Source organism: Schistocerca gregaria, unplaced genomic scaffold (genome assembly GCF_023897955.1).
Source record: "Schistocerca gregaria isolate iqSchGreg1 unplaced genomic scaffold, iqSchGreg1.2 ptg000169l, whole genome shotgun sequence".
NCBI classification, from domain to species: Eukaryota; Metazoa; Arthropoda; class Insecta; order Orthoptera; family Acrididae; genus Schistocerca; species Schistocerca gregaria.
This window is the reverse complement of record NW_026061724.1, coordinates 7,668,898-7,686,617: the sequence shown is the minus strand read 5'-3', so window position 1 is coordinate 7,686,617 and position 17,720 is coordinate 7,668,898. Positions and strand designations below refer to the sequence as shown.

At 26.6% G+C, this 17,720-nt stretch overlaps 4 long non-coding RNA genes across 4 annotated transcripts in view; 3 read left to right on the top strand and 1 right to left on the bottom strand.

Annotated features, from left to right (window-relative positions):
• LOC126302196 (uncharacterized) overlaps nucleotides 1–17,720 on the top strand; it is a 153,461-nt gene that overhangs the window by 28,356 nt on the left and 107,385 nt on the right. The gene's annotated exons all lie outside the window — the stretch shown is intronic.
• The window catches only part of LOC126302202 (uncharacterized), a 139,852-nt gene that overhangs the window by 15,120 nt on the left and 107,012 nt on the right, over nucleotides 1–17,720 (top strand). The window lies entirely within an intron of this gene.
• Nucleotides 1–17,720, bottom strand: part of LOC126302208 (uncharacterized) — a 124,404-nt gene that overhangs the window by 10,177 nt on the left and 96,507 nt on the right. The window lies entirely within an intron of this gene.
• LOC126302201 (uncharacterized) lies at nucleotides 528–17,294 on the top strand. The gene is made up of 2 exons (XR_007553118.1): nucleotides 528–1,219; nucleotides 16,835–17,294. It is a non-coding gene; the product is annotated as an uncharacterized LOC126302201 (long non-coding RNA).

Below are 17,720 nucleotides of genomic sequence, written 5' to 3'. Positions count from 1 at the left end.
ACTAACTTCATAAGAAATTGTTTGAGCAACAGAACGAAGAGAACCTAATAATGAATAATTTGAATTAGAAGATCAACCAGCAATTATAACAGTATAAACACCTAATCTAGTACAACATAAAAAAAATAAAAATCCATAAGAAAAAGAACACATATAAGTTAAATAAGGAAAAATTACTCAAACGGCTAAAGAAATCATTAAATTAAAAACAGGGGAAAAATAATAAAGTAGGTAATTAGATATAATAGGAATTGGCTGCTCCTTACAAATTAACTTAATAGCATCTCTAAATGGCTGAGGAATTCCAACAAAACCTACCTTATTTGGACCCTTTCGAATCTGAATATAACCTAAAACCTTACGCTCTAATAAAGTTAAAAAGGCAACACTAATTAAAACACAAATAACCAATAAAGGAAAATTCAAAATAAATATAAATAAATCATAAAGTATCAATACTATTTGTAGAAAAAATCTACATAAATGAATTCTAAATTCAACACATTAATCTGTCAAAATAGTAAATAAATTAATATTAATCAATATAACAAAAAATATTTTAACCATATGGTCCTTTCGTACTAATATGGATTAACAATCTTAGGATAGAAACCGACCTGGCTCACGCCGGTCTGAACTCAGATCATGTAAGAATTTAAAGGTCGAACAGACCTAATCATTGGGCTCCTGCACCCAAAATTTTTCTTAATCCAACATCGAGGTCGCAATCTGCTTTGTCGATATGAGCTCTCAAAAACAATTACGCTGTTATCCCTAAGGTAACTTAATCTTATGATCATAAATTATGGATCAGAATAACAAACATAAATAAATGATATAATAATGAAGAGTTTATCTATTCTTCATGTCACCCCAACAAAACATCATCATTAAATATAGAAAGACAAACAAAAAACTATATAAAAGTAAAATGTCAAGCTCTATAGGGTCTTCTCGTCCTAAAGAAGAATTTAAGCCTTTTGACTCAAAAGTTAAATTCAAAAATTTATTAAGAGACAGTTGATTTCTCGTCAAGCCATTCATTCCAGCCACTAATTAAGTGACTAATGATTATGCTACCTTTGCACGGTCAAAATACCGCGGCTCTTTAAAAATACGCTCAGTGAGCAGGCCAGACCTCAAAATATAAACAAGAGATATTTTTTTGATAAACAGGCGGAAATCAATTTTGCCTAGTTCCTTATAATAAGTTCACAAGGTAAAAATTTCATACAAATAAATATATTAATTCTATCATTATTACAAAAATTTTAAAATTAAATTAAAAATCTTAATAAAAAACCTAAAATATTTATAAAATCAAAATAAAAAATAATGAACTAAAACGTAATCTTAAAGATAGCTGGTTTAAAGCTTACTATTATATTTCTATAAAATAAATTATAGGTTATTAACTTCAAAGCTTATCCCTTAAAGAATAAATAAGTTAATATTTTTACTAAAAAAATTAAATAAAAACAAATAACTTTAAAAAATTAAATTTTTTCTTAAGAAACTAGATATCTTGGGAAACGATTAACATCTCATTTCTATAAATAATTTAATAATAATTATGATACATTAACTATAAATTATTTATAAATCAACCCAAATCGAGACAAGTAAAATAAATACTAAAATTTTGATAAACCCTGATACAAAAGGTACAATAAATAAAATCTACTTAAAAAAATTTAAAATAATATTTCATAAAACACTTACATTACCAATAAACTATAATTTAAAAAATCAATTCTATAAAATATACTAAGACAAAAATACAATAAAATTATTTATATTAAATAATTAAATAAACAAAAAATAAATATAATAAAATAAATAATCAAGATATCCTGATTTGCACAGAAAAATTTTCAGTGTAAATGAAACACTTTACTAATAAGTTATATCTTGAAACTCATCCTAGATACACTTTCCAGTACATCTACTATGTTACGACTTATCTCATCTAAATTGAAGCTACTTTAAAATAAAATAGAATAATCAATAATGAGAGCGACAGGCGATGTGTACACATCTCAGAGCCAATATCAGTTAAATTAAATAAATTAAATTACTATCAAATCCACCTTCATTAACAGTATTTCACTATCAAATCCGTTATAAACAAAAATCTATTGTAACCCACCTCCTCTTAACTATAAGCTGCACCTTGACCTGAAATATTTTATAATTATAAATCTTGAGAATTATAACTCTAAAACGATTCTCTGATAACGGAGATATACAAACAAATAAATTAAGTAGAGTAAATCGTGTATTATCAATCATGGGGTAGGTTCCTCTGAATGGAATGAGATACCGCCAAATTCTTTGGGTTTAAAGACCTTAACTAATAGTACCCTGGTAAATATAATTAACATTTAAAATAATAGGGTATCTAATCCTAGTTTATTATTTAAATTTCACAGATTCATAAAAAGGGCCACAAATAAATTTTAACATTTCACCTTACAAATTTATATTTCAACCCTAATAATATAAACAACTGTTTTAACCAATAATATTCACTTGTATCAATCGTATAACTGCGGCTGCTGGCACGAATTATGCCGATACTAAATCAATTGCTAAATCCAAAATCACTTGATAATTAAATCAAATTACTGCAAAAAGAACATTTAGTCTAACAAAACTTACATATAATACAAAGAAAAAGTGAATAAACAAGCAAGAATAAAACTTTTAACAATAAAAAATAAGAAAATTTTAAATCTATTAATTCAGGAAAAAATAAAAGATTCAAATATTTAAAGAAAAAAAAGAAAAAAACCACAAACATTAACAAAAAAAAAGAAACGCCCCTATGTATGACCACAACAACTTCTCTATTATATATAATTAAAGATTAATATGGAACATGTATAGCAATAAATGTATTATATTCTTTCTTATTTAATCTTTCTTTTCACTAATAAATAAAGAAAGATTAAATAATATTATAAATATATTTTATACAATTATGTAATTTAATATAATATGTTATTAATATGAATTCTTTTTTTTATATTAAGTTAACTTTCATATATATTAGTTAAATAATCTAATTATAGATAATTTACATAATTATATTATTATAATTAATATAATTATTTATATTAATTATAATATTTTATATTTAAATTAATAATTTTATTTATTATATCCAATTATAATAATATTAAATATTAAATTACATATTATTATATATATTATATTATAATAACCTATTTTAAGCTAAAAACATAAGTAGCTATTATCCTAGGTAAATAATTGCATTAAAATAATCAATTGATAATGGTAAGATGAACTTATAATACTTTAATTTCAATTGAATGTAATATATTAATATAAATTATTTATTATATATATATATATAAAAATAAAATGAGCAGGATAAATTAATCCTAATTAAACAAAATAATACATAAAAGAATTTCAAAAAAAAACTTTCGATTTATATATTAAATAAATGAAGTGCCTGATTAAAGGGTTACCTTGATAGGGTAAATAAAGTAAATAAAATTACCTTCATTAAAATTACATAAGATAGAATTAAACTACCTCCTTTAGTATCAAAAACTAACGTGCATCATACACCTTAATGTAAAAAGGTAAGCTAAACAAGCTAATGGGTTCATACCCCATTTATAGAGGTATCAATCCTCTCCTTTTTAATGACCAACAACTATACAAAACTTCTCTTCCTATCAACATTAATGATAGGAACGATCCTGTCCATTTCATCAAATTCCTGATTTGGGGTTTGAATAGGACTTGAGATCAACTTACTTTCATTTATTCCGCTCCTAACAAGAAATAAAAATATAATAATAAATGAATCATCAATTAAATATTTTATTGTCCAAGCAATAGCATCGACAATATTATTATTTTCAATTTTGCTGATTCAAATAAAATATCCCATGGGATGGGAAACAGAATTTATCCCATCAATAATAATTAGATCTAGACTATTATTAAAGATTGGAGCTGCACCTTTCCATTTCTGATTTCCAGAAGTTATAGGAGCATCAAGATGAAATAATTGTTTAACATTAATAACATGACAAAAAATCGCCCCAATAATGGTCTTATCTTATTGTATTCAATTAAGAACTTTTATTTGAACAATTATTATCTTAAGAATTATTATTGGGGCAATAGGAGGTTTAAATCAAACATCCTTACGACAACTTTTAGCATATTCATCAATCAGACATCTAGGTTGAATAATTAGATCATTAACAGTCAGAGAAAACATCTGAGAACTATACTTCATTATTTACTCACTATTAAGATTAATTATAGTTTTATTATTTAAGCAAATAAATTTATTTTTCATAAATCAAATTTATTCAGCCAGAAATATAAAAACCGAAATTAAATTCATAATATTCTTATCTTTATTATCTTAAGGTGGACTACTACCATTCCTTGGATTCTTACCAAAATGAATTGTAATACAATCATTAATAGAAAACAATATAACAACTATTATAACTATTATAGTTGTATTAACTACAATTACACTCTACTACTATATACGTATTAGATTCTCAGCTCTAATTATATCATACACAGAAAATTCGTGATCTATAAAGATAAAGTCCCAAAAATCAAGAATCATTCTTCCTATAACAGTAATAATTTCAACAATAGGATTGATTTCAACATCAACCTTAATTTCATTATACTAAGGACTTAAGTTAATCAAACTAATAACCTTCAAAGTTATAATTAAAAGAATAATCTTTTAGGCCTTAGTAAAATTTTACACCTCTAGAATTGCAGTCTAGAATCATAATTGAATATAAGACCTAAATATGATAAGAGAGAAAACATCTCATAAGTAGATTTACAGTCTACCACCTAAAATTCAGCCATCTTACCGCAAAAATGATTATTCTCAACAAACCATAAGGACATTGGTACTTTATACTTCATATTTGGAGCATGAGCAGGAATAGTAGGAACATCAATAAGAATACTTATTCGTGCTGAACTTGGCCAACCCGGATCTCTAATTGGGGATGACCAGATTTAAAATGTTATTATTACAGCTCACACATTCGTAATAATTTTCTTTATAGTAATACCTATTATAATTGGTGGATTTGGTAATTGACTTGTTCCACTAATAATTGGTGCACCAGATATAGCATTTCCACGAATAAATAATATAAGTTTTTGATTACTACCACCTTCACTAACCCTTCTTCTTACATCTTCTATAGTAGATAATGGTGCTGGTACAGGATGAACAGTTTACCCTCCTCTAGCAGGAGCTATTGCACACGGGGGTGCATCTGTAGATCTAGCTATTTTTTCACTGCACTTAGCAGGTGTATCATCTATTCTTGGTGCAGTGAATTTCATTACAACAGCAATTAATATACGATCAGAAAGTATAACTTTAGATCAAACACCATTATTTGTATGATCTGTAGCTATTACAGCATTACTTCTCCTTCTTTCACTTCCAGTTTTAGCAGGAGCTATTACTATATTATTAACAGATCGAAATTTAAATACATCATTCTTTGACCCTGCAGGAGGGGGTGACCCAATTCTATATCAACATCTATTTTGATTCTTTGGACACCAAGAAGTTTATATTTTAATTCTACCGGGGTTCGGAATTATTTCACATATTGTATGTCAAGAAAGAGGAAAAATTGAATCATTTGGAACATTAGGTATAATTTATGCTATACTATCAATTGGACTAATAGGATTTATTGTATGAGCACATCATATATTTACAGTAGGAATGGATGTTGACACTCGAGCATATTTTACATCAGCAACAATAATTATTGCTGTACCTACAGGAATTAAGGTATTTAGATGATTAGCTACATTATATGGAACTAAATTCAAGTTCAATCCACCATTATTATGAGCTCTAGGATGTATTTTCCTATTTACAATTGGTGGATTAACAGGATTAGTATTAGCAAATTCATCACTTGATATTGTATTACATGATACATATTATGTAGTAGCCCACTTTCATTATGTATTATCTATAGGAGCAGTATTTGCAATTATAGGAGGTGTCATTCAATGATATCCACTATTTACAGGATTAACTATAAATAATACATGATTAAAAATCCAATTTACAATTATATTCATTGGAGTAAATTTAACATTCTTTCCTCAACACTTCCTAGGATTAGCAGGAATACCTCGACGATACTCTGACTACCCAGACGCATATACATCATGAAACGTAGTATCAAGAATTGGGTCTACAATTTCTATTGTAGGAATCATTATATTCATTGTAATTATATGAGAAAGAATGATTACAAACCGAGTAATTATATTTAGAGCTAACATAAGAAGATCAACAGAATGACTACAAAATAACCCTCCTGCAGAACATATTTACTCAGAATTACCATTAATCTCTAGATTCTAATATGGCAGATTAGTGCAGTAGATTTAAGCTCTACAAATAAAGGTTTGACCTTTTATTAGAAAATATTTATTAATGGCAACATGATCAAATTTATCTCTTCAAGATGGAGCTTCACCATTAATGGAGCAATTATCATTCTTTCATGATCATACTATGGTCGTATTATTATTAATTACAGTAATTGTAGGTTATGCCCTAAGTTATATATTATTTATTGCCTATACTAACCGTAATATACTTCATGGACATTTAATTGAAACAATCTGAACAGCTTTACCAGCAATTACATTAATTTTTATTGCCCTTCCATCATTACGACTATTATATTTACTTGATGATTCAGTAGATGCAATAATTACAATTAAAACCATTGGACGACAATGATATTGAAGATATGAATATTCAGACTTCATAGACGTAGAATTTGACACTTATATAACACCAGAACAAGACCTAGAAAATGATGGATTCCGACTACTAGATGTAGATAACCGAACAATCCTACCAATAAATACAGAAGTACGAGTATTAACAAGAGCATCAGATGTTCTACACTCATGAGCAGTTCCTGCATTAGGGGTTAAAATTGATGCAACGCCAGGTCGGTTAAATCAAGGAACATTCACAATAAATCGACCTGGATTATTCTTTGGACAATGCTCAGAAATCTGTGGAGCAAACCACAGATTTATACCAATTGTAATTGAAAGAACTTCAGTAAATTTATTTATTAAGTGATTATCTAAGATAATTTAAGGAGTTAGTTAAAATAAATAACATTAGAGTGTCAATCTAAAGTAACTAAAAAAAATTAGTACACCTTGAAATTCATCAGATGACTGAAAGTAAGTAATGGTCTCTTAAACCAAATAATAGTAAATTAACGACTACTTCTGATGGGGAAATTATATCCAAATCCCTCAAATATCCCCTCTTATATGATTCTCACTATTCATTATATTTTCAGCTACATTAATCTTGTTTAATCAAATAAACTTCTTTTCATTTAAACCTAACCTTATTAAAAGAGCAGAAAAAGGAACAATTGAAATAAAAAACTTAAATTGAAAATGATAACAAATCTATTCTCAACATTTGACCCATCAACTAACATCTTTAATTTATCATTAAATTGAACTAGAACATTTCTAGGACTATTATTAATCCCATCACTATTTTGACTTACACCATCACGAATTAACATTATCTGAAATAAACTAATTTTAACCTTACATAATGAATTTAAAACACTTCTTGGACCAAAATCATTTAATGGAACAACATTCATTTTCATCTCAATTTTTATTATAATATTATTTAACAATTTCATAGGATTATTCCCTTATATTTTTACTAGAACAAGACATTTAGCATTAACATTTGCAATTGCCCTACCTATATGGCTAAGATTTATATTATTTGGATGAATTAACCATACTAATCATATATTTACACACCTTGTACCACAAGGTACACCGCCTGCATTAATATCATTTATAGTACTAATTGAAACAATTAGTAATGTTATTCGACCAGGTACATTAGCAGTACGGTTGGCAGCAAATATAATTGCAGGACACTTATTATTAACCTTATTAGGAAACACAGGACCATCTATAGCAATAAACTTAATCTCATTACTAATTATTGGACAAATACTTCTATTAATTCTAGAATCAGCAGTAGCAATAATTCAAGCCTATGTTTTCTCAATTCTAAGAACTCTATATTCTAGAGAAGTATATTAAACCTATGTTAACAACTCACTCAAACCACCCATTCCACTTAGTAGACTATAGACCTTGACCATTAACAGGAGCAATTGGAGCAATAGTCCTAGTATCAGGACTAGCAAAATGATTCCACCTATTTAATATTAACTTATTCATAATTGGATTTGGAATTAGCCTAGTAACTATAATTCAATGATGACGAGATGTAGTACGAGAAGGAACATATCAAGGATTACATACAGGATTTGTATCAATTGGATTACGATGAGGAATAATTTTATTTATTGCATCAGAGGTATTATTTTTCGTTTCTTTTTTTTGAGCATTCTTTAGAAGAAGATTAGCACCAACAATTGAACTAGGAATACTATGACCTCCAATAGGAATTCAACCCTTTAACCCTATACAAATTCCATTACTTAATACAGCTATTCTTTTAGCATCAGGAGTAACAGTAACATGAGCACATCATAGTTTAATGGAATCTAATCATACTCAAGCACTACAAGGATTATTCTTCACAGTGTTATTAGGACTATACTTTACAATACTTCAAGCATATGAATATTGAGAAGCACCTTTTACCATTGCAGATGCAGTTTATGGATCAACATTCTTTGTTGCAACAGGATTCCATGGTTTACACGTAATTATTGGAACAATCTTTTTATCAACATGTCTACTTCGACACTCAATAAATCAATTTTCACCAAGACATCACTTTGGATTTGAAGCAGCAGCATGATACTGACACTTCGTAGACGTAGTATGATTATTCTTATATATCTCTATTTATTGATGAGGTAGATAATTGTTTTTCTAGTATAAATAGTACATTTGACTTCCAATCAGAAAGCTTGATATAAATCAAGAAAAACTATTCTAATTCTATCAACAAGAGTTTTCATTAGATTTATTATTCCAATAATTGTTATAATCCTGGCAACAACACTATCAAAAAAATTAATTAATGATCGAGAAAAAAGATCACCATTTGAATGTGGGTTTGATCCAAAAAGATCAGCACGAATACCATTATCAATACGATTCTTCCTAATCGCAGTAATCTTTTTAATTTTTGATGTAGAAATTGCACTAATTCTACCAATTGTAATTATTTTTAAAACTTCAGACATTATAATCTGAACAGTATCAACAATATTTTTTATTCTAGTTCTATTAGGAGGACTATACCATGAATGAAACCAAGGAGCATTACAATGAGCAGAATAAAGGGTTGTAGTTAAATATAACATTTGGGTTGCATTCAAAAAGTATTGATATTATCAATCAACCTTAAATAGAATAAGAAGCGAAATATTGCAGTCAGTTTCGACCTGGAAGATTGGTATGTACTACCCTTATTCTTATTAATTGAAGCCAAAAAGAGGCGTATTACTGTTAATAAAATAATTGAACTATAATAGTTCCAATTAAGGAAATGTAAAGCCAATATGAAAGCAGCTAACTTTTTATATTAGCGGTTAAACTCCGTTAACATTTCTAAAATTTATATAGTTTAAATAAAACATTACATTTTCACTGTAAAAATAATATATCTATATTTATAAATACTTAAAAGTAAAAATACTTCCTTAACATCTTCAGTGTCACGCTCTAATTATAAGCTATTTAAGTAAACGAAAAACAATATTACCAAAATAAATATTCAAAAAATAAAAGTTAAAAGATAAATCTTGAAATTAGAATCATATCAACCTTGAATATAACCAATTAAATAAATAAATAATCTATATAAACCTTGACCACCAAGTAATTCACCTCAACCATAATCAAATGACTTAGATGAATAATAACCTATTTTTAAAGGAATATATCTAATAAACTTAGTTGAAAGAAAAGGTATAAATCATATAGAACCAGCAAATCTAACAAAAGAAAGTATACTTAAAGAAAATAAATTATGAGAAAAATCAAAATTAGAAATAAGATAACCTAAATAAGCACCTAAAATAACAACTGTAATAGTTAAAAACTTTAAATAATAAGGTAAAGCAATCACATGAGGAATAGGAAAAATTAATCAAGATAAAAGACTACCACCAAAAACAGCAACAAACAATAGACCAATTATTCCAAATGAAATATAATAACCCTTATCATCAAAAGAAAATCTAGAATAAAAATTATTATCACCAGATATTGAATAATAAAACAAACGAAAAGAATAAGAAGCAGTTAAACCAGTAGAAAAAAAATAAAGAAAAAAAATTAAACAATTAATTCATCTTAAACAAACCATCTCAAGAATTAAATCCTTTGAATAAAATCCCGCTAAAAAAGGTATTCCACACAAAGATAAACTAGAAACATTAAAACAAACTGAAGTTAAAGGTATGAAATTAACAATTGATCCTATAAAACGAATATCCTGAGAATCCTTCAAATTATGAATTATTGAACCTGCACATATAAATAATAATGCCTTAAATAAAGCATGAGCCAATAAATGAAAAAAATGCAAGCTTTGGATAACCTATAGCCAAAATTCTTATTATTAAACCAAGTTGTCTTAAAGTAGAAAGAGCAATAATCTTCTTTAAATCAAACTCAAAATTAGCGCCCAATCCAGCCATAAATATAGTTATACAACCAATTAAAAGTAAAAATCAACCACAATTATAAGTATCCAATATTGGTCTAAAACGAATTAATAAATAAACACCAGCAGTAACAAGAGTAGAAGAATGAACTAAAGCAGAAACAGGAGTAGGAGCTGCTATAGCAGCAGGAAGTCATGAAGAGAAAGGAATCTGAGCTCTCTTAGTTATAGCTGCTAAAACAATTAATATAGTAATGAGCTTTATTTCAAAAGAATTAGAAATAAAATCATAATAATAAATATAATTTCACCCACCAAAATTTAACATTCATGCAATAGAAATTAAAATAGCAACATCACCAATACGATTAGAAAGTGCAGTTAATATACCAGCACTATAAGATTTTACATTTTGATAATAAATAACTAAACAATAAGAAACTAAACCTAAACCATCTCAACCTAATAAAATTCTAATTAAATTAGGACTAATAATTAAAAAACCTATAGAAAGAATAAATATTAAAACAATAATAATAAAACGATTTATATTCTTTTCACCAGATATATAATCCTCTCTATAATAAATAACCAAAGAAGAAATATATATAACAAAAGATATAAAAATAAGAGATATTCAATCCAAAATTAAAGTTATAACAACTATAGAACCATTTAAATTGAAAAGCTCTCACTCAACAAAAACTCTATAATCAATTATTAAATAATAAATACCTAAAATAAAAATTATAGTTCTCGAAATAAACAAAGAAAAAAAACTCAAAGAACAAATAGAAAATAAATTCACGGCCTAAGATGAAAAACTTCATATCATTGATTCCACAAAACAATATTTTTAATTAAAATACTTAAGCAAACTAAACAAAGAAATATTCACCCTTTAAACAGAGAATATTTAAAGGCAATCAATGTAAAAGTAAAAGATGATATTCACGAAAATAACCAAGAGAACAAGTATAAACACCAGAATAATAATTCCCATGCTGAGAATAAGAATATATATACAAAGTATAAACAGCTCTAAAAAAAGATAAAAAAATCAAAGCAAAGAATCTAAAAGAAGATCAAGATATAATTCTATTTAATAATCTAATTTCACCTACCAAATTTAAAGAAGGAGGAGCAGCCATATTTGATGATCTTAAAAGAAATCATCATAAAGCCATTCTTGGCATCAAATTAATTATACCCTTGTTAATTAATAATCTTCGTCTACCTAAACGTTCATAAATAATATTAGATAAACAAAATAAACCAGAAGAACATAAACCATGACCAACCATTAGAGAAAGAGAACCTACACAACCTCATCAATTCATAGTCATCAATCCACCAATAACCATTCTTATATGAGCAACAGAAGAATATGCAATTAAAGACTTTAAATCAACCTGACGAAAACAAATAAATCTTACAATAACACCCCCAGATAAACCTAAAGACAATCAAAAATAATTAAACTTTAAACCCAAATAAGAAATAACCTTTATAACACGAAAAATACCATAACCACCTAACTTTAATAAAACACCAGCAAGAATTATTCTACCTGAAATAGGGGCCTCTACATGAGCCTTAGGAAGTCATAAATGAACCAAAAACATAGGTATCTTAACTAAAAAAGCCAAAATTATAAATACATAAAACATAAAATAATAAGAACCAAAATCAACCAATAAAGGAAAATATAAAGTATTAGAAAAATCATAAACCTTAAATAAAACTAATAATAAAGGTAATCTAGCAACCAAAGTATAAAAAATTAAATAAACACCAGCCTGCAAACGCTCAGGTTGATAACACCAACCCAAAATTAAAAGTAAAGTAGGAACTAATCTAGCCTCAAAAAAATTATAAAAAGAAAGAAGACTTAATCTAGCAAATGGACAATAAAGCATAATTATTAAAATCAAAACCATAAAAACAAAAAAATTAGAATGATATGAACTTAAATAAACTGAACCTCTAGCAGTGATTATTAAAGAACAAATCCAAAAACTAAGTAAAATTAAACTAAAAGAAAAATAATCAGTACCAAAATAATATCTAATTATATTCAAATCAGCATATGAATAAACACAAATTATAAAAACAAAACCCGACAGAAACATTAAAGAATGAACCAACCATCAACAATTATTTAATAATCAAAGAGGGATCAAAAAAATAGTTATAAATAAATACTTTAACATAAAGATAAACCAAAAGAATTAAAAAAATCGTTACCATGAGAACGAATTATTGAAACTAAAATAGAAAGACCTAAAGCACCCTCACAAACAGAAAAAACTAAAAAAATTACAGGAAAAAAATAATCATAATCAAACTCAATAAGAAAAACAATAACTAACATAAATAAAGAAAGAACAATATATTCTAATCTCAAAAGAACCATTAATAAATGTTTACATTTAGAAGAAAAAACATAAACACCAGCAAAATAAATCAATAAAGAAGTAAAAATAGAGAATATAAACATTAGTTTTAATAGTTTAAAAAAAACGCCGGTCTTGTAAACCGGAAATAAGTCCAGCCCCCACTTTTAAAACTTCAGAGGTGGAAAAGCTTCCATCATCGGTCCCCAAAACCGGTATTTTAAATAAACTAACCCCTGAAATGATCAAAATAATAATTATATCATTATCAAATGTAATAAATATTAATTTTATTAAATTAAGACACCCAATATCAATAATGCTTTTTATTATCCTTCAAACCTTCCTAGTTGGATTAATAACAGGAACAATAATAGAAAGATATTGATTATCATATATTTTATTTTTAACATTTCTTGGTGGTATACTAGTATTATTTATTTACATTACAAGAATTGCATCAAACGAAATATTTCAGCCTAAATCAATCACTATAATTATTACATTAATAATGTGAGTATTTATCATATTAATATTAATTATTCTAGATATATCTATATTTATAGACTTTTTCAAAAACACCGAAACTATAAATATTGATAATTCAATCAATTATCAAGAAATAACAATATCTTTAGAAAAATTATATAATAGACCAACATTCATTATTACAATAATAATAATAATTTATTTATTTTTAGCACTACTAGCAGTTGTTAAAATCACCAATATTAATCAGGGACCTATTCGTAAAATAAGATAATTACTAATGAATAAACCCTTACGATTAAGACATCCTTTAATTAAAATTATTAATAACTCTTTAATTGACTTACCTGCCCCAACAAATATTTCATTTTGATGAAATTTTGGATACCTATTAGGGATATGTTTGGTAATTCAAATCGTAACTGGACTATTTTTAGCTATACATTATACATCAAATATTGAAATAGCATTCAGTAGTGTAGTACACATCTGCCGAGACGTAAATAATGGTTGAATTATCCGAACCTTACACGCAAATGGAGCATCTATATTTTTTATTTGTATCTACTTACATGTAGGACGGGGAATTTACTATGGATCTTATATATATATACATACCTGAATAATTGGTACAGTGATTTTATTTTTAGTTATAGCAACTGCATTTATAGGATATGTCTTACCCTGAGGCCAAATATCTTTTTGAGGTGCAACAGTAATTACTAATTTATTATCAGCAATCCCATACTTAGGAACAGATTTAGTCCAATGAGTATGAGGAGGATTCGCTGTTGATAATGCAACATTAAATCGATTCTTCACATTCCATTTTGTATTACCATTTATTATTGCTGCTATAGCAGCAATTCATTTATTTTTTCTTCACCAAACAGGATCTAATAATCCTCTTGGACTAAATGGAGATATTGAAAAAATTCCATTCCATCCATACTTTACCTTTAAGGATTCTATTTGTAATAATAACATTTGTAATAATAACATCATTATTAATTATACTATGTTTAATTAATCCTTACCTATTAGGAGATCCAGATAACTTTGTACCTGCCAACCCATTAGTAACACCAGTTCACATTCAACCAGAATGATATTTCCTATTTGCATATGCAATTCTACGATCTATCCCTAATAAGTTAGGAGGTGTTATTGCATTATTTTTATCAATTAGAATCTTAATAATTTTACCATTTTATAATAAAACACCGTTCCGAGGCATTCAATTTTACCCTATTAATCAAATTTTATTCTGAATTATAGTAGTTGTTGTATGCTACTAACGTGAATTGGTAAACGACCTGTTGAAGAACCTTATATTATAACAGGTCAACTCTTAACAATTATTTACTTCACATATTTCTTAATTAATGTCCATGTCGCAAACGCATGAGATAAATTAATTAAGGAATAAAGTTAATTAGCTTAGGAAAAGCATATGTTTTGAAAACATAAAATTAGAAGTTTAACTCTTCTATTAACTTTTCTCAAAAAATTTCACTAAACAAATGAGATAAATAAAATCTTTAAACCAACAAAGAAAATAAAAAAATTCAAAGATAAAGGTAAAAAACTTTTTCAAGCTAAGTACATTAATTTATCATAACGGAACCGTGGTAATGTTCCACGAACCTAAATAAAACCAAAAGATATAATAGCAAGCTTAATAAAAAATATAAAAGAATAAAAATCGCCGCCCAAAAAAATTAAAGCCAATAACATTCTTATGAAGACAATTCTAGTATATTCAGCTAAAAAAATTAAAGTAAAACCACCCGCACCATACTCAATATTAAATCCTGAAACTAACTCAGTTTCCCCTTCAGCAAAATCAAAAGGAGTACGATTAGTTTCAGCTAAGCAAGAAGCAAAACAAGCTAAAGCTAAAGGAAAAGAAATAATAATAAATCAACAATAAAGCTGATAGTTTAAATCAAACATATTAAAACTACCAATTAAAATAATTAAAGACAATAAAATTAAAGCTAAACTAACTTCATAAGAAATTGTTTGAGCAACAGAACGAAGAGAACCTAATAATGAATAATTTGAATTAGAAGATCAACCAGCAATTATAACAGTATAAACACCTAATCTAGTACAACATAAAAAAAATAAAAATCCATAAGAAAAAGAACACATATAAGTTAAATAAGGAAAAATTACTCAAACGGCTAAAGAAATCATTAAATTAAAAACAGGGGAAAAATAATAAAGTAGGTAATTAGATATAATAGGAATTGGCTGCTCCTTACAAATTAACTTAATAGCATCTCTAAATGGCTGAGGAATTCCAACAAAACCTACCTTATTTGGACCCTTTCGAATCTGAATATAACCTAAAACCTTACGCTCTAATAAAGTTAAAAAGGCAACACTAATTAAAACACAAATAACCAATAAAGGAAAATTCAAAATAAATATAAATAAATCATAAAGTATCAATACTATTTGTAGAAAAAATCTACATAAATGAATTCTAAATTCAACACATTAATCTGTCAAAATAGTAAATAAATTAATATTAATCAATATAACAAAAAATATTTTAACCATATGGTCCTTTCGTACTAATATGGATTAACAATCTTAGGATAGAAACCGACCTGGCTCAGCCGGTCTGAACTCAGATCATGTAAGAATTTAAAGGTCGAACAGACCTAATCATTGGGCTCCTGCACCCAAAATTTTTCTTAATCCAACATCGAGGTCGCAATCTGCTTTGTCGATATGAGCTCTCAAAAACAATTACGCTGTTATCCCTAAGGTAACTTAATCTTATGATCATAAATTATGGATCAGAATAACAAACATAAATAAATGATATAATAATGAAGAGTTTATCTATTCTTCATGTCACCCCAACAAAACATCATCATTAAATATAGAAAGACAAACAAAAAACTATATAAAAGTAAAATGTCAAGCTCTATAGGGTCTTCTCGTCCTAAAGAAGAATTTAAGCCTTTTGACTCAAAAGTTAAATTCAAAAATTTATTAAGAGACAGTTGATTTCTCGTCAAGCCATCCATTCCAGCCACTAATTAAGAGACTAATGATTATGCTACCTTTGCACGGTCAAAATACCGCGGCTCTTTAAAAATACGCTCAGTGAGCAGGCCAGACCTCAAAATATAAACAAGAGGACATGTTTTTGATAAACAGGCGGAAATCAATTTTGCCTAGTTCCTTATAATAGGTTCACAAGGTAAAAATTTCATACAAATAAATATACTAATTCTATCATTATTACAAAAATTTTAAAATTAAATTAATAATCTTAATAAAAAACCTAAAATATTTATAAAATCAAAATAAAAAATAATGAACTAAAACGTAATCTTAAAGATAGCTGGTTTAAAGCTTACTATTATATTTCTATAAAATAAATTATAGGTTATTAACTTCAAAGCTTATCCCTTAAAGAATAAATAAGTTAATATTTTTACTTAAAAAATTAAATAAAAACAAATAACTTTAAAAAATTAAATTTTTTCTTAAGAAACTAGATATCTTGGGAAACGATTAACATCTCATTTCTATAAATAATTTAATAATTATTATGATACATTAACTATAAATTATTTATAAATCAACCCAAATCGAGACAAGTAAAATAAATACTAAAATTTAGATAAACCCTGATACAAAAGGTACAATAAATGAAATCTACTTAAAAAAATTTAAAATAATATTTCATAAAACACTTACATTACCAATAAACTATAATTTAAAAAATCAATTCTATAAAATATACTAAGACAAAAATACAATAAAATTATTTATATTAAATAATTAAATAAACAAAAAATAAATATAATAAAATAAATAATCAAGATATCCTGATTTGCACAGAAAAATTTTCAGTGTAAATGAAACACTTTACTAATAAGTTATATCTTGAAACTCTTCCTAGATACACTTTCCAGTACATGTACTATGTTACGACTTATCTCATCTAAATTGAAGCTACTTTAAAATAAAATAGAATAATCAATAATGAGAGCGACGGGCGATGTGTACACATCTCAGAGCCAATATCAGTTATATTAAATAAATTAAATTACTATCAAATCCACCTTCATTAACAGTAT